Source organism: Rhinoderma darwinii (genome assembly GCF_050947455.1).
Source record: "Rhinoderma darwinii isolate aRhiDar2 chromosome 5 unlocalized genomic scaffold, aRhiDar2.hap1 SUPER_5_unloc_36, whole genome shotgun sequence".
NCBI classification, from domain to species: Eukaryota; Metazoa; Chordata; class Amphibia; order Anura; family Rhinodermatidae; genus Rhinoderma; species Rhinoderma darwinii.
This window is the reverse complement of record NW_027461794.1, coordinates 1-13,914: the sequence shown is the minus strand read 5'-3', so window position 1 is coordinate 13,914 and position 13,914 is coordinate 1. Positions and strand designations below refer to the sequence as shown.

The 13,914-nt window shown below is 50.9% G+C and overlaps 5 non-coding genes and 2 pseudogenes across 5 annotated transcripts; all 7 read right to left on the bottom strand.

Annotated features, from left to right (window-relative positions):
- Nucleotide 1: 1 nt before the first annotated feature.
- Nucleotides 2-192, bottom strand: LOC142691333 (U2 spliceosomal RNA). The gene has a single exon (XR_012859896.1). It is a non-coding gene; the product is annotated as a U2 spliceosomal RNA (small nuclear RNA).
- A 1,286-nt stretch (nucleotides 193-1,478) lies between these two features.
- Nucleotides 1,479-1,669, bottom strand: LOC142691321 (U2 spliceosomal RNA). Its single transcript, XR_012859885.1, has one exon. It is a non-coding gene; the product is annotated as a U2 spliceosomal RNA (small nuclear RNA).
- A 1,286-nt stretch (nucleotides 1,670-2,955) lies between these two features.
- On the bottom strand, nucleotides 2,956-3,146 carry LOC142691301 (U2 spliceosomal RNA). The gene has a single exon (XR_012859874.1). It is a non-coding gene; the product is annotated as a U2 spliceosomal RNA (small nuclear RNA).
- A 1,286-nt stretch (nucleotides 3,147-4,432) lies between these two features.
- Nucleotides 4,433-4,623, bottom strand: LOC142691179 (U2 spliceosomal RNA). Its single transcript, XR_012859820.1, has one exon. It is a non-coding gene; the product is annotated as a U2 spliceosomal RNA (small nuclear RNA).
- A 1,286-nt stretch (nucleotides 4,624-5,909) lies between these two features.
- Nucleotides 5,910-6,084, bottom strand: LOC142691201 (U2 spliceosomal RNA; annotated as a pseudogene).
- Nucleotides 6,085-11,633: 5,549 nt separating this feature from the next.
- Nucleotides 11,634-11,735, bottom strand: LOC142691268 (U2 spliceosomal RNA; annotated as a pseudogene).
- Nucleotides 11,736-13,017: 1,282 nt separating this feature from the next.
- On the bottom strand, nucleotides 13,018-13,208 carry LOC142691055 (U2 spliceosomal RNA). The gene has a single exon (XR_012859709.1). It is a non-coding gene; the product is annotated as a U2 spliceosomal RNA (small nuclear RNA).
- Nucleotides 13,209-13,914: the final 706 nt, after the last annotated feature.

Below are 13,914 nucleotides of genomic sequence, written 5' to 3'. Positions count from 1 at the left end.
GGAAGGGTGCACCGGTCCTGGAAATACTGCAATACCAGGTCAATGCGTGGAGTGGACAGAGCAAGCTCTATTTCCATCTCCCTGTTCTAAAAATCCATTTAATATATGGTCCCCAGATAGGGGACGTATCAGATATTAAACTGATAAGAACAGATACTACACTTGATCTTAGCCAAAAGGCCGAGAAGCGATAACCCGAGCGGCCCTTGCCTTGCCCGAGCCTGTCCCATACTGCTGTTCACCCCTTGCAGCGATTCAGCCTACTCCTAGGCAATTCCATGGGGCCCTGCAGGCTCACACACATTTACAGCTACTAAGCGGGAGGTGAATAAAGGCCGGAGAGGAAGCCAGACAGGATTTGCTTCTTTTGCTTGCACCACAATGCAGTGCTGAAAGAGGAGGAATCTACATAAAAACGCCTTCCTGGCAACGCCCAAATGCCCTCCTGCCATGCAGATAAACACTGGCAGCGGCAGCAAGTGCATGCCCACAGCCACCCCTTGTTCCTTCACACCTTGTATCAGCTTTAATCCAGTCCTGTGCTGCCTGCTGAGCAGCACTGAACAACACTGCCTGGGCCCAGGCTTTTATCTCTGAGGCAGGCCCCATTATGATGTCAGAAAGCTGGCTCTGGAATCCTGAGGGCTCCACTATGACACGTGCAAAGTTCCGTCTGAACTTTATATAAGACTGTGAGGCTCAGTCAGTCACTCAGTGTTGCCTGAGAGGGCAACACTGCAACAGCCGGCCGCCAGGCTGTCTTTTTTTTGCACATTTATTTGCCTCCAGGAGGCCACAAGAGGGAGACAAGGGACTGCAAAATGGAAAATAGGCATCCACCAACTTTACAGACAACTTCTCTTTGCTCCTACAACCTCCATCCTTGCACAGTTTGTTATTCTTCCAGGTAACATAGTAACAAATCCAAATTGCTGCTCTCTTTGTAGGCAAGCAAGGGTTTGTTGCAACTGCAATTCTTACTTCTTCTTGAAATGTAGGGACGACAGTACATTCCATCACATCCACCTAGTGTACACAGGTAGGTCCATTGTGGCGGGTAGGCGGCTGGCTGCTTTAATGGCTGTTTGCTGTTCCCCTACTCCACTCCACTCCACTATTTGACTGTGGTGCTGCATCAATCAGTGGCTGGCTCAGGTGCAGCTCTTTAACTTACCTAGGAGGGAGGGAGGGAGGGAGGGCGGAGAGAAGACAAGGAAGGTGAATGAGCTGTTCCAATGTGAAATGCCGGAAACACAGAAACACAGAAGACACACACACACACACACACAACAAGAGGTGGCAATGTATTCATTAATTGCATTTAATAAATGAGCTCATTATCACACATGACTGTACAAATGCATTGTCCAACAGGTGTTGAAATAATGGGATTAAAAGGGGAGATCCCTTCAGAAAGACAGAAACAATGGCAAAGAGAAAAAACACTTTTGGAATCTGATTTTAGTCAACACATAAGGGAAGGGTGCACCGGTCCTGGAAATACTGCAATACCAGGTCAATGCGTGGAGTGGACAGAGCAAGCTCTATTTCCATCTCCCTGTTCTAAAAATCCATTTAATATATGGTCCCCAGATAGGGGACGTATCAGATATTAAACTGATAAGAACAGATACTACACTTGATCTTAGCCAAAAGGCCGAGAAGCGATAACCCGAGCGGCCCTTGCCTTGCCCGAGCCTGTCCCATACTGCTGTTCACCCCTTGCAGCGATTCAGCCTACTCCTAGGCAATTCCATGGGGCCCTGCAGGCTCACACACATTTACAGCTACTAAGCGGGAGGTGAATAAAGGCCGGAGAGGAAGCCAGACAGGATTTGCTTCTTTTGCTTGCACCACAATGCAGTGCTGAAAGAGGAGGAATCTACATAAAAACGCCTTCCTGGCAACGCCCAAATGCCCTCCTGCCATGCAGATAAACACTGGCAGCGGCAGCAAGTGCATGCCCACAGCCACCCCTTGTTCCTTCACACCTTGTATCAGCTTTAATCCAGTCCTGTGCTGCCTGCTGAGCAGCACTGAACAACACTGCCTGGGCCCAGGCTTTTATCTCTGAGGCAGGCCCCATTATGATGTCAGAAAGCTGGCTCTGGAATCCTGAGGGCTCCACTATGACACGTGCAAAGTTCCGTCTGAACTTTATATAAGACTGTGAGGCTCAGTCAGTCACTCAGTGTTGCCTGAGAGGGCAACACTGCAACAGCCGGCCGCCAGGCTGTCTTTTTTTTGCACATTTATTTGCCTCCAGGAGGCCACAAGAGGGAGACAAGGGACTGCAAAATGGAAAATAGGCATCCACCAACTTTACAGACAACTTCTCTTTGCTCCTACAACCTCCATCCTTGCACAGTTTGTTATTCTTCCAGGTAACATAGTAACAAATCCAAATTGCTGCTCTCTTTGTAGGCAAGCAAGGGTTTGTTGCAACTGCAATTCTTACTTCTTCTTGAAATGTAGGGACGACAGTACATTCCATCACATCCACCTAGTGTACACAGGTAGGTCCATTGTGGCGGGTAGGCGGCTGGCTGCTTTAATGGCTGTTTGCTGTTCCCCTACTCCACTCCACTCCACTATTTGACTGTGGTGCTGCATCAATCAGTGGCTGGCTCAGGTGCAGCTCTTTAACTTACCTAGGAGGGAGGGAGGGAGGGAGGGCGGAGAGAAGACAAGGAAGGTGAATGAGCTGTTCCAATGTGAAATGCCGGAAACACAGAAACACAGAAGACACACACACACACACACACAACAAGAGGTGGCAATGTATTCATTAATTGCATTTAATAAATGAGCTCATTATCACACATGACTGTACAAATGCATTGTCCAACAGGTGTTGAAATAATGGGATTAAAAGGGGAGATCCCTTCAGAAAGACAGAAACAATGGCAAAGAGAAAAAACACTTTTGGAATCTGATTTTAGTCAACACATAAGGGAAGGGTGCACCGGTCCTGGAAATACTGCAATACCAGGTCAATGCGTGGAGTGGACAGAGCAAGCTCTATTTCCATCTCCCTGTTCTAAAAATCCATTTAATATATGGTCCCCAGATAGGGGACGTATCAGATATTAAACTGATAAGAACAGATACTACACTTGATCTTAGCCAAAAGGCCGAGAAGCGATAACCCGAGCGGCCCTTGCCTTGCCCGAGCCTGTCCCATACTGCTGTTCACCCCTTGCAGCGATTCAGCCTACTCCTAGGCAATTCCATGGGGCCCTGCAGGCTCACACACATTTACAGCTACTAAGCGGGAGGTGAATAAAGGCCGGAGAGGAAGCCAGACAGGATTTGCTTCTTTTGCTTGCACCACAATGCAGTGCTGAAAGAGGAGGAATCTACATAAAAACGCCTTCCTGGCAACGCCCAAATGCCCTCCTGCCATGCAGATAAACACTGGCAGCGGCAGCAAGTGCATGCCCACAGCCACCCCTTGTTCCTTCACACCTTGTATCAGCTTTAATCCAGTCCTGTGCTGCCTGCTGAGCAGCACTGAACAACACTGCCTGGGCCCAGGCTTTTATCTCTGAGGCAGGCCCCATTATGATGTCAGAAAGCTGGCTCTGGAATCCTGAGGGCTCCACTATGACACGTGCAAAGTTCCGTCTGAACTTTATATAAGACTGTGAGGCTCAGTCAGTCACTCAGTGTTGCCTGAGAGGGCAACACTGCAACAGCCGGCCGCCAGGCTGTCTTTTTTTTGCACATTTATTTGCCTCCAGGAGGCCACAAGAGGGAGACAAGGGACTGCAAAATGGAAAATAGGCATCCACCAACTTTACAGACAACTTCTCTTTGCTCCTACAACCTCCATCCTTGCACAGTTTGTTATTCTTCCAGGTAACATAGTAACAAATCCAAATTGCTGCTCTCTTTGTAGGCAAGCAAGGGTTTGTTGCAACTGCAATTCTTACTTCTTCTTGAAATGTAGGGACGACAGTACATTCCATCACATCCACCTAGTGTACACAGGTAGGTCCATTGTGGCGGGTAGGCGGCTGGCTGCTTTAATGGCTGTTTGCTGTTCCCCTACTCCACTCCACTCCACTATTTGACTGTGGTGCTGCATCAATCAGTGGCTGGCTCAGGTGCAGCTCTTTAACTTACCTAGGAGGGAGGGAGGGAGGGAGGGCGGAGAGAAGACAAGGAAGGTGAATGAGCTGTTCCAATGTGAAATGCCGGAAACACAGAAACACAGAAGACACACACACACACACACACAACAAGAGGTGGCAATGTATTCATTAATTGCATTTAATAAATGAGCTCATTATCACACATGACTGTACAAATGCATTGTCCAACAGGTGTTGAAATAATGGGATTAAAAGGGGAGATCCCTTCAGAAAGACAGAAACAATGGCAAAGAGAAAAAACACTTTTGGAATCTGATTTTAGTCAACACATAAGGGAAGGGTGCACCGGTCCTGGAAATACTGCAATACCAGGTCAATGCGTGGAGTGGACAGAGCAAGCTCTATTTCCATCTCCCTGTTCTAAAAATCCATTTAATATATGGTCCCCAGATAGGGGACGTATCAGATATTAAACTGATAAGAACAGATACTACACTTGATCTTAGCCAAAAGGCCGAGAAGCGATAACCCGAGCGGCCCTTGCCTTGCCCGAGCCTGTCCCATACTGCTGTTCACCCCTTGCAGCGATTCAGCCTACTCCTAGGCAATTCCATGGGGCCCTGCAGGCTCACACACATTTACAGCTACTAAGCGGGAGGTGAATAAAGGCCGGAGAGGAAGCCAGACAGGATTTGCTTCTTTTGCTTGCACCACAATGCAGTGCTGAAAGAGGAGGAATCTACATAAAAACGCCTTCCTGGCAACGCCCAAATGCCCTCCTGCCATGCAGATAAACACTGGCAGCGGCAGCAAGTGCATGCCCACAGCCACCCCTTGTTCCTTCACACCTTGTATCAGCTTTAATCCAGTCCTGTGCTGCCTGCTGAGCAGCACTGAACAACACTGCCTGGGCCCAGGCTTTTATCTCTGAGGCAGGCCCCATTATGATGTCAGAAAGCTGGCTCTGGAATCCTGAGGGCTCCACTATGACACGTGCAAAGTTCCGTCTGAACTTTATATAAGACTGTGAGGCTCAGTCAGTCACTCAGTGTTGCCTGAGAGGGCAACACTGCAACAGCCGGCCGCCAGGCTGTCTTTTTTTTGCACATTTATTTGCCTCCAGGAGGCCACAAGAGGGAGACAAGGGACTGCAAAATGGAAAATAGGCATCCACCAACTTTACAGACAACTTCTCTTTGCTCCTACAACCTCCATCCTTGCACAGTTTGTTATTCTTCCAGGTAACATAGTAACAAATCCAAATTGCTGCTCTCTTTGTAGGCAAGCAAGGGTTTGTTGCAACTGCAATTCTTACTTCTTCTTGAAATGTAGGGACGACAGTACATTCCATCACATCCACCTAGTGTACACAGGTAGGTCCATTGTGGCGGGTAGGCGGCTGGCTGCTTTAATGGCTGTTTGCTGTTCCCCTACTCCACTCCACTCCACTATTTGACTGTGGTGCTGCATCAATCAGTGGCTGGCTCAGGTGCAGCTCTTTAACTTACCTAGGAGGGAGGGAGGGAGGGAGGGCGGAGAGAAGACAAGGAAGGTGAATGAGCTGTTCCAATGTGAAATGCCGGAAACACAGAAACACAGAAGACACACACACACACACACACAACAAGAGGTGGCAATGTATTCATTAATTGCATTTAATAAATGAGCTCATTATCACACATGACTGTACAAATGCATTGTCCAACAGGTGTTGAAATAATGGGATTAAAAGGGGAGATCCCTTCAGAAAGACAGAAACAATGGCAAAGAGAAAAAACACTTTTGGAATCTGATTTTAGTCAACACATAAGGGAAGGGTGCACCGGTCCTGGAAATACTGCAATACCAGGTCAATGCGTGGAGTGGACAGAGCAAGCTCTATTTCCATCTCCCTGTTCTAAAAATCCATTTAATATATGGTCCCCAGATAGGGGACGTATCAGATATTAAACTGATAAGAACAGATTTTTTGATTGAAAAATGCTTTATTGACAATCAATCGTCATCATACAAACATTACTGCGACGCAGCGCAAGCCATGAAGCAGCAAATAATAAATAATAACAGTCGTCAAACATAACATGACAGTATAATACACAGTACAGGCTGGCCTATGCTATACATTACACCACATGCTACACTAACATTCTTGCATTCACTAAAGCCAAACAACAAAGCATTACAGACAAGTGATGGGAAATGGGAGTGGGTAGGAGGGGATAGGGAAGGGGGAAATCACAGGCCCGAAGCTTTATTGAAAGACAACACACAAGAAGGGAGAGTGGGGGGAAGGGGAGTATCAGTCCTCTTCCTCATCGACGTCCGGGCTGTCCCAGGTGGAATAGTCTCTGAGCAGGCTGTGGATCAGCCTGCGGCAGTCCTGGACGGACACACTCTCTCTCCGCAAAATCAGACGGTTCCTGGCAAACCATATAGCGTCCTTAAAGCAGTTCATAAGGCGCCAGGCTTCCTGGATTGCTCCATCCGTGGTATTCCCAGGAAATAGTCCATAAAGTACCGAGCGGTACGACAGTCTGTTCCTGGGTACTGAGTCCTTGAGTTCATGTTCCAAGGCTTTCAACAGACCCTGTGCAAAGGGGCACTGCCAGAAAATGTGCAAAGATGTTTCCTCCGTGAAGGGGCACCTGGGGCAGTACCGGGTCTTGCACAGGTTGCGGGTATGCATGAATGACCTAAGAGGCAGTCCTCCCTGGATGGCCATCCATGAAATGTCCTTGTGCCCGTTGGTCAACCTGCCAGATGACACGTTAGTCCAAACAGTCTCCAACGTGTCGGCATGAAGCCCTGGAACAGACTCCAGTGAGTCCTTTGCTCTGATGTGCTTGTGGATCGTCTTAGGTTTCCACAAGTCGGGCTTAAGACCCTCCAGTTGATGCTCCCTCACAAACCGGACAACATCTCCGTAGAACCAGGGAGCGTGCCAGTTGTAAGGGAAGGAGCTGTCCCACTTGTCCCAGCCAAAACCTCGCCAGAGGGGAAGGAGGAAGTAGCGGGACATGGCCTTGCCCGCAGAGCCGTTTGCTGTCCTCAGAGTCCTACGAACACAGTCACATGCAAAAGCGATCCGCAGCAGAGTGGGAATGTCGGGTATACCCTTCCCACCTTTGCGGGGCTCCTTGTACATAACAGTCCGCTTTACTCTGTCCATTTTCGAGCCCCAGATGAAGCGAAACACAGTCCTGGTAATGGCCCTCGAGACCGTTGCAAGAGGGGGCCATGCCTGTGCAGTGTATTGTAGCACAGGCAAGACTTCGTTACGCAGGACCATTGCTTTGCCCTCAATAGTGAGTTGTCTGAGGCTCCACAGTCCGATCCTTTGGTTGACTTTGGCCAAGCGTTCTTCCCACGACTTTAGGGCTGCACCTTCCTTACCGAACCAGACTCCCAGAATTTTGATGAAGTCCGGCTTGATAGTAAACGGGAAGGAGGCAGGAGAAGGCAGGTACCACTTTCCGAAGAGCATGGCTTCCGACTTCCCGCAGTTGACTTTTGCCCCTGAAGCGCGTCCGAACTCCTCGCAGGTCTGGACGAGTGCAGTCACCGAACTCTGGTCAGCGCAGAAGACGGTCACGTCGTCCATGTACAGCGAGCATTTGACCTCGAAGTGTCCTGGACCTGGTGCGGTGATCCCTCTGATCTCTCCATTCTGCCGGATAGCCTCTGCGAAGAGCTCTATAACACAAACAAAAAGGAGAGGTGAAAGAGGACAGCCTTGTCTAACCCCCGACGATACAGGAAAGGGGTCAGTCTTCCAGCCGTTCACCAGCACCGAGCTGTAAATGTCGCAATACATCAGGTTAACATACAAACAGAACAACCTGCCAAGCCGCAGCCTACGCAGAGCCTTACCCATGAATTCGTGAGAGACCCGGTCAAAAGCCTTCTCCTGATCCAGACTGACCAGGGCCGCGTGTGTACGGCGGCTTTGCATGTAATGCACCGTGTCCCTCACCAGGGCAAGACTGTCGGCCACCCTACGGCCAGGAATGCCGCAGGTTTGGTCCGATCCGATGATCTGTCCGATGACAACCTTCAGTCTGTTGGCCAATACTTTGGCGAGGATCTTGTAGTCCACGTTCAGGAGAGAGATGGGACGCCAGTTTTTCAGGTCACATCTCTCCCCCTTCCGCTTATACAAGATCGTGATCATGCCTTCTCTCAAGGACGGTGGCATTCTACCCTCCACCACCATCTCCTCATAGAGCTCCAGCAGGTCCGGACAGATCAAGTCCCCCAGCGCTACATAGAGCTCTGCTGGGAGACCATCACTGCCCGGGGTCCTGCCGGGTCTGAAGGATTTAGCGGCAGAGAGCAGTTCCTCCACCGTCAGGGGTACATCCATAGCCTCCGTACCTGCAGGATCAAGATGATTAGTGATACCTGACAGGAATTTATCGGCGGCTTCGGGGTCAGTGGTTTTCCGGGAGTAGAGGTTTCGGTAGTAGTCTGTGACGACTCCCATCACCTCCTTCTTCCCAGAATGCATGTTTCCGGTCTCATCTCGGAGTTCCTTCAGGGGCGTGTGGCCGGCATGGAGTTTCCTGAAAAAGAACGAGTTACATTTCTCACCCTTCTCCAGGTTCTCCACCTTGGAACGAAAGACAATTCGCTTGGATTCCTCCTCAAAGTGCCTTTTCAGGCCCTTTTTGGCTTCCTCCAGCTCCTTCCTGACGTCCCAGCCGCATTGAAGGAGGTCTTGCAGGGATCGCAGCTGACGCTGCATCTCTCTGAAGTCTCTCTTCCTCTCACACGCCTGTTGACGACTTTTTGCCTGAAAGAAACAACGAAATTCAACTTTAACATATTCCCACCAGTCACAGGTTTTGTCAAAGAAAACTTTATCATTCCTCCAAACAATATAGGCGTCTCTAAGTTCCGCCAGTACCTCCTCTCTTTCCAGCAGGGCACAATTCAGCTTCCAGGAGCCAGGGCCGGGAGGAAAACCGTGGCCGATGGCACCCTGGAAGAGAATGGCCCTGTGGTCAGAGAAGAAGCAGGGGACCATGGAGTGCCCATGCTGCTTGACTGCCCGGGAGGTGAACACAAAGTCAATCCGAGAACGAAGTGAGCCATCGGGTCGGCTCCATGAATAGTTCACAGAGCCGATCCCCATGGAGCCCACAACGTCCTGCAAGGATGCTTCGGTTACCATCTCGATAAGCAGTTTGGAACTGACATCCAGTTTGATTGAAGTGCCGGAACTTCGTCCATCCTCTTCGATGGGGCAGTTGAAGTCCCCGGCCATCACCACTGCCCTAGTGGTGGCGAGCTGGGTCCGCAGGGTCTGGAATAGTTCCAGGCGCTCAGCCTTCATAGGGGGAGCGTATACGTTGATGAGCCTAATCGGCTCTCCTGCCCAGGAACCGTCTACGACCAACAAGCGGCCGCAGGCGAGCTCCTGGACAGAGTCAACAGTAAATACGCTTCCCCTAATCAGGATGGCAACCCCTGCAGACTTACAGTCGCCCCCACCAGACCAGTAGGACGGGCCATGGGTCCACTGCCTGGCCAGATGATGGTATGACCTGGAAGAGGGGAGAGTACATTCCTGCAGCATAAATACATCACTCGACTGCTTGGAAAGAAAAGTTAGCACCATCTGACATCTAGTCCTATCTCTAACACTCCTCACATTGAGGCTAAAGATGTTAAGTTTAGCAGCCATGGGGGAGAATAAAGAAGGTCAGTGCAAACGATACACCTTAGTTACCAGTCCGGTCGGGCGGATCCTCCTCGCCTGGCGGGTCCGAAAGATCCAGCAGGCCCTCTGACAGAAATTGTTCCAGGATTGTAGCCACCTGGATGTCTGTTGTGAAGTCGATGACCTCAGGTTCAGACACGAGTTCCTCCACCATCTGCTCCATTTCCTCCTGCTGCGCAAGGGAATCTTCGCAGATTTCCACGACTTGTCGCTTTGAGGACTCAGCAGCTGGGCTGTCCCTCACCTTTCTCTTCCTCTGGATGGCACCTGAGGAGACAAGAGGGGGAAAATCCTCCAGGGAGAGGACTCCAGCAGCTGGAGGGGAAGATGTTAGTGCTGCTGGAGCTGGGGAGAAGGGAGGCTGGGTTGGGAGAGGTGCAGGTGACAGGACCACTGAGATGGGTGGGTAGGAGAAGGTGAGAGCCTCAGTGGGGGTGACAGGGGTTGGGGACGGGGGGGTGGGGAGGGCCGGGCGAGGGAGGGTGGGAAGGGTAGGGCGAGGGAGGGCCGGGAGAGGGGGGGGAGGGACTGTCGTCTTCTTACCATCCTTCTTTTTCCCGGTCTTCTGTGCCGCTGGAGCTCTGGCTGGGGCGGGGTTCCCTCTGGCTGGAGCTTTCGCTGCTACAGTTGCCCAGGATCGATCCCTCTTCGGGCAGTCCTTGTAAGAGTGGGCTGCTTGTCCGCAGAGGTTGCACATTGTCCGTTTCGGGCAGTCTTTGGTCTCGTGTCCTGTTACCCGGCAGTTCTTGCAGGCGTCCTCCTTGCAGTCCTTCACCGAATGACCCTTCTTGCTGCATCTCCTGCAGATCTGCGGCATGTCCGGGTAATAGATGAGGCCGTAGGAGTTGCCCAGCGAGAATGACTGGGGCAGGTGCTGGAGGCCGTCTTCCGCGCTCGAATCCTTGTTCAGTCGGACGATTACCGACCACTTGCCAGTCCAGAAGCCGAGTCCGTTCAGGATGTGGGTGGGTTCCCTCACCACTGTGCAGAACCGCTTCAGGAGCGTGGTGATGTCTTTGCCGGGGGTGTGTGGGTTCCGCATTGAGACCGTCACCCGCCTTTCCTCTCTTTGGACAGGGCAGTTGCCCACAAAGCGAGAGAAAGGGGATTCAGGCCTCGCCGCTTTCACCATCTCCCAGTACCTTCTGCAGATGTTGATCGAAGCGAAGGTCACGAAGAACATCCCGGTCATGAAGGCCTGGATACTGATGGTCTCCGGCTTAGCGAAGCCCTGATCCAGGAGCATCTTCTGGCAGAACACTTCTTCCGTCATGTCCGGCACTCTCCCGTCCACCTCCTTGAGCTTCAGGGCCACCGTCTGCTTCATCCAGGGCTCCAGGGTTGGAGCAGCCTGGTTCGGCTTCCTGGTGGCCTGTTGGCTTGAGGAGGCTTCAGGAGGAGATGTCCTGGCCTGGGCCGGCTCACCTGGTCCATCAGCCTTCTCCTTCTGGGTGGCAGGGTTGCTGGTTGAGGCCATGGCTTCTTCCAGCTGTTCCTGTCGCTTGGGGAGGATCTTCGATAGCTCTTTCCCGAAGGGGGCGGAGCTATGCAAATCTTCTCCTTGCTGGCCGAGGTTCTTCCACGAAATTTCTTCCGCAGCGGTTCCTCGTCGAGCTTCTTCTTCTGCGGCCGAGCTTCTTCGAAGATCCCCTTCAGCAGCGGCTCTTCTCCGAAGTTCTCCTTCTTCTTCCCGGCAGCGATCTCCCGGAGCTTCTTCCTCGATGGCGGCTTCTCCCTTCTGGATCGTCGTCTTCGCTGGTTCTTCTCCGCAGTTCGTCGCCGGCTTCGTCTGGAACGCTCTTGGATCGCTAAGCTAGTGTTTATAGCCCCCAGTGGTTCTCCGAGCTATCTATCCTTACAAGGACTGATAAGAACAGATACTACACTTGATCTTAGCCAAAAGGCCGAGAAGCGATAACCCGAGCGGCCCTTGCCTTGCCCGAGCCTGTCCCATACTGCTGTTCACCCCTTGCAGCGATTCAGCCTACTCCTAGGCAATTCCATGGGGCCCTGCAGGCTCACACACATTTACAGCTACTAAGCGGGAGGTGAATAAAGGCCGGAGAGGAAGCCAGACAGGATTTGCTTCTTTTGCTTGCACCACAATGCAGTGCTGAAAGAGGAGGAATCTACATAAAAACGCCTTCCTGGCAACGCCCAAATGCCCTCCTGCCATGCAGATAAACACTGGCAGCGGCAGCAAGTGCATGCCCACAGCCACCCCTTGTTCCTTCACACCTTGTATCAGCTTTAATCCAGTCCTGTGCTGCCTGCTGAGCAGCACTGAACAACACTGCCTGGGCCCAGGCTTTTATCTCTGAGGCAGGCCCCATTATGATGTCAGAAAGCTGGCTCTGGAATCCTGAGGGCTCCACTATGACACGTGCAAAGTTCCGTCTGAACTTTATATAAGACTGTGAGGCTCAGTCAGTCACTCAGTGTTGCCTGAGAGGGCAACACTGCAACAGCCGGCCGCCAGGCTGTCTTTTTTTTGCACATTTATTTGCCTCCAGGAGGCCACAAGAGGGAGACAAGGGACTGCAAAATGGAAAATAGGCATCCACCAACTTTACAGACAACTTCTCTTTGCTCCTACAACCTCCATCCTTGCACAGTTTGTTATTCTTCCAGGTAACATAGTAACAAATCCAAATTGCTGCTCTCTTTGTAGGCAAGCAAGGGTTTGTTGCAACTGCAATTCTTACTTCTTCTTGAAATGTAGGGACGACAGTACATTCCATCACATCCACCTAGTGTACACAGGTAGGTCCATTGTGGCGGGTAGGCGGCTGGCTGCTTTAATGGCTGTTTGCTGTTCCCCTACTCCACTCCACTCCACTATTTGACTGTGGTGCTGCATCAATCAGTGGCTGGCTCAGGTGCAGCTCTTTAACTTACCTAGGAGGGAGGGAGGGAGGGCGGAGAGAAGACAAGGAAGGTGAATGAGCTGTTCCAATGTGAAATGCCGGAAACACAGAAACACAGAAGACACACACACACACACACACAACAAGAGGTGGCAATGTATTCATTAATTGCATTTAATAAATGAGCTCATTATCACACATGACTGTACAAATGCATTGTCCAACAGGTGTTGAAATAATGGGATTAAAAGGGGAGATCCCTTCAGAAAGACAGAAACAATGGCAAAGAGAAAAAACACTTTTGGAATCTGATTTTAGTCAACACATAAGGGAAGGGTGCACCGGTCCTGGAAATACTGCAATACCAGGTCAATGCGTGGAGTGGACAGAGCAAGCTCTATTTCCATCTCCCTGTTCTAAAAATCCATTTAATATATGGTCCCCAGATAGGGGACGTATCAGATATTAAACTGATAAGAACAGATACTACACTTGATCTTAGCCAAAAGGCCGAGAAGCGATAACCCGAGCGGCCCTTGCCTTGCCCGAGCCTGTCCCATACTGCTGTTCACCCCTTGCAGCGATTCAGCCTACTCCTAGGCAATTCCATGGGGCCCTGCAGGCTCACACACATTTACAGCTACTAAGCGGGAGGTGAATAAAGGCCGGAGAGGAAGCCAGACAGGATTTGCTTCTTTTGCTTGCACCACAATGCAGTGCTGAAAGAGGAGGAATCTACATAAAAACGCCTTCCTGGCAACGCCCAAATGCCCTCCTGCCATGCAGATAAACACTGGCAGCGGCAGCAAGTGCATGCCCACAGCCACCCCTTGTTCCTTCACACCTTGTATCAGCTTTAATCCAGTCCTGTGCTGCCTGCTGAGCAGCACTGAACAACACTGCCTGGGCCCAGGCTTTTATCTCTGAGGCAGGCCCCATTATGATGTCAGAAAGCTGGCTCTGGAATCCTGAGGGCTCCACTATGACACGTGCAAAGTTCCGTCTGAACTTTATATAAGACTGTGAGGCTCAGTCAGTCACTCAGTGTTGCCTGAGAGGGCAACACTGCAACAGCCGGCCGCCAGGCTGTCTTTTTTTTGCACATTTATTTGCCTCCAGGAGGCCACAAGAGGGAGACAAGGGACTGCAAAATGGAAAATAGGCATCCACCAACTTTACAGACAACTTCTCTTTGCTCCTACAACCTCCATCCTTGCACAGTTTGTTA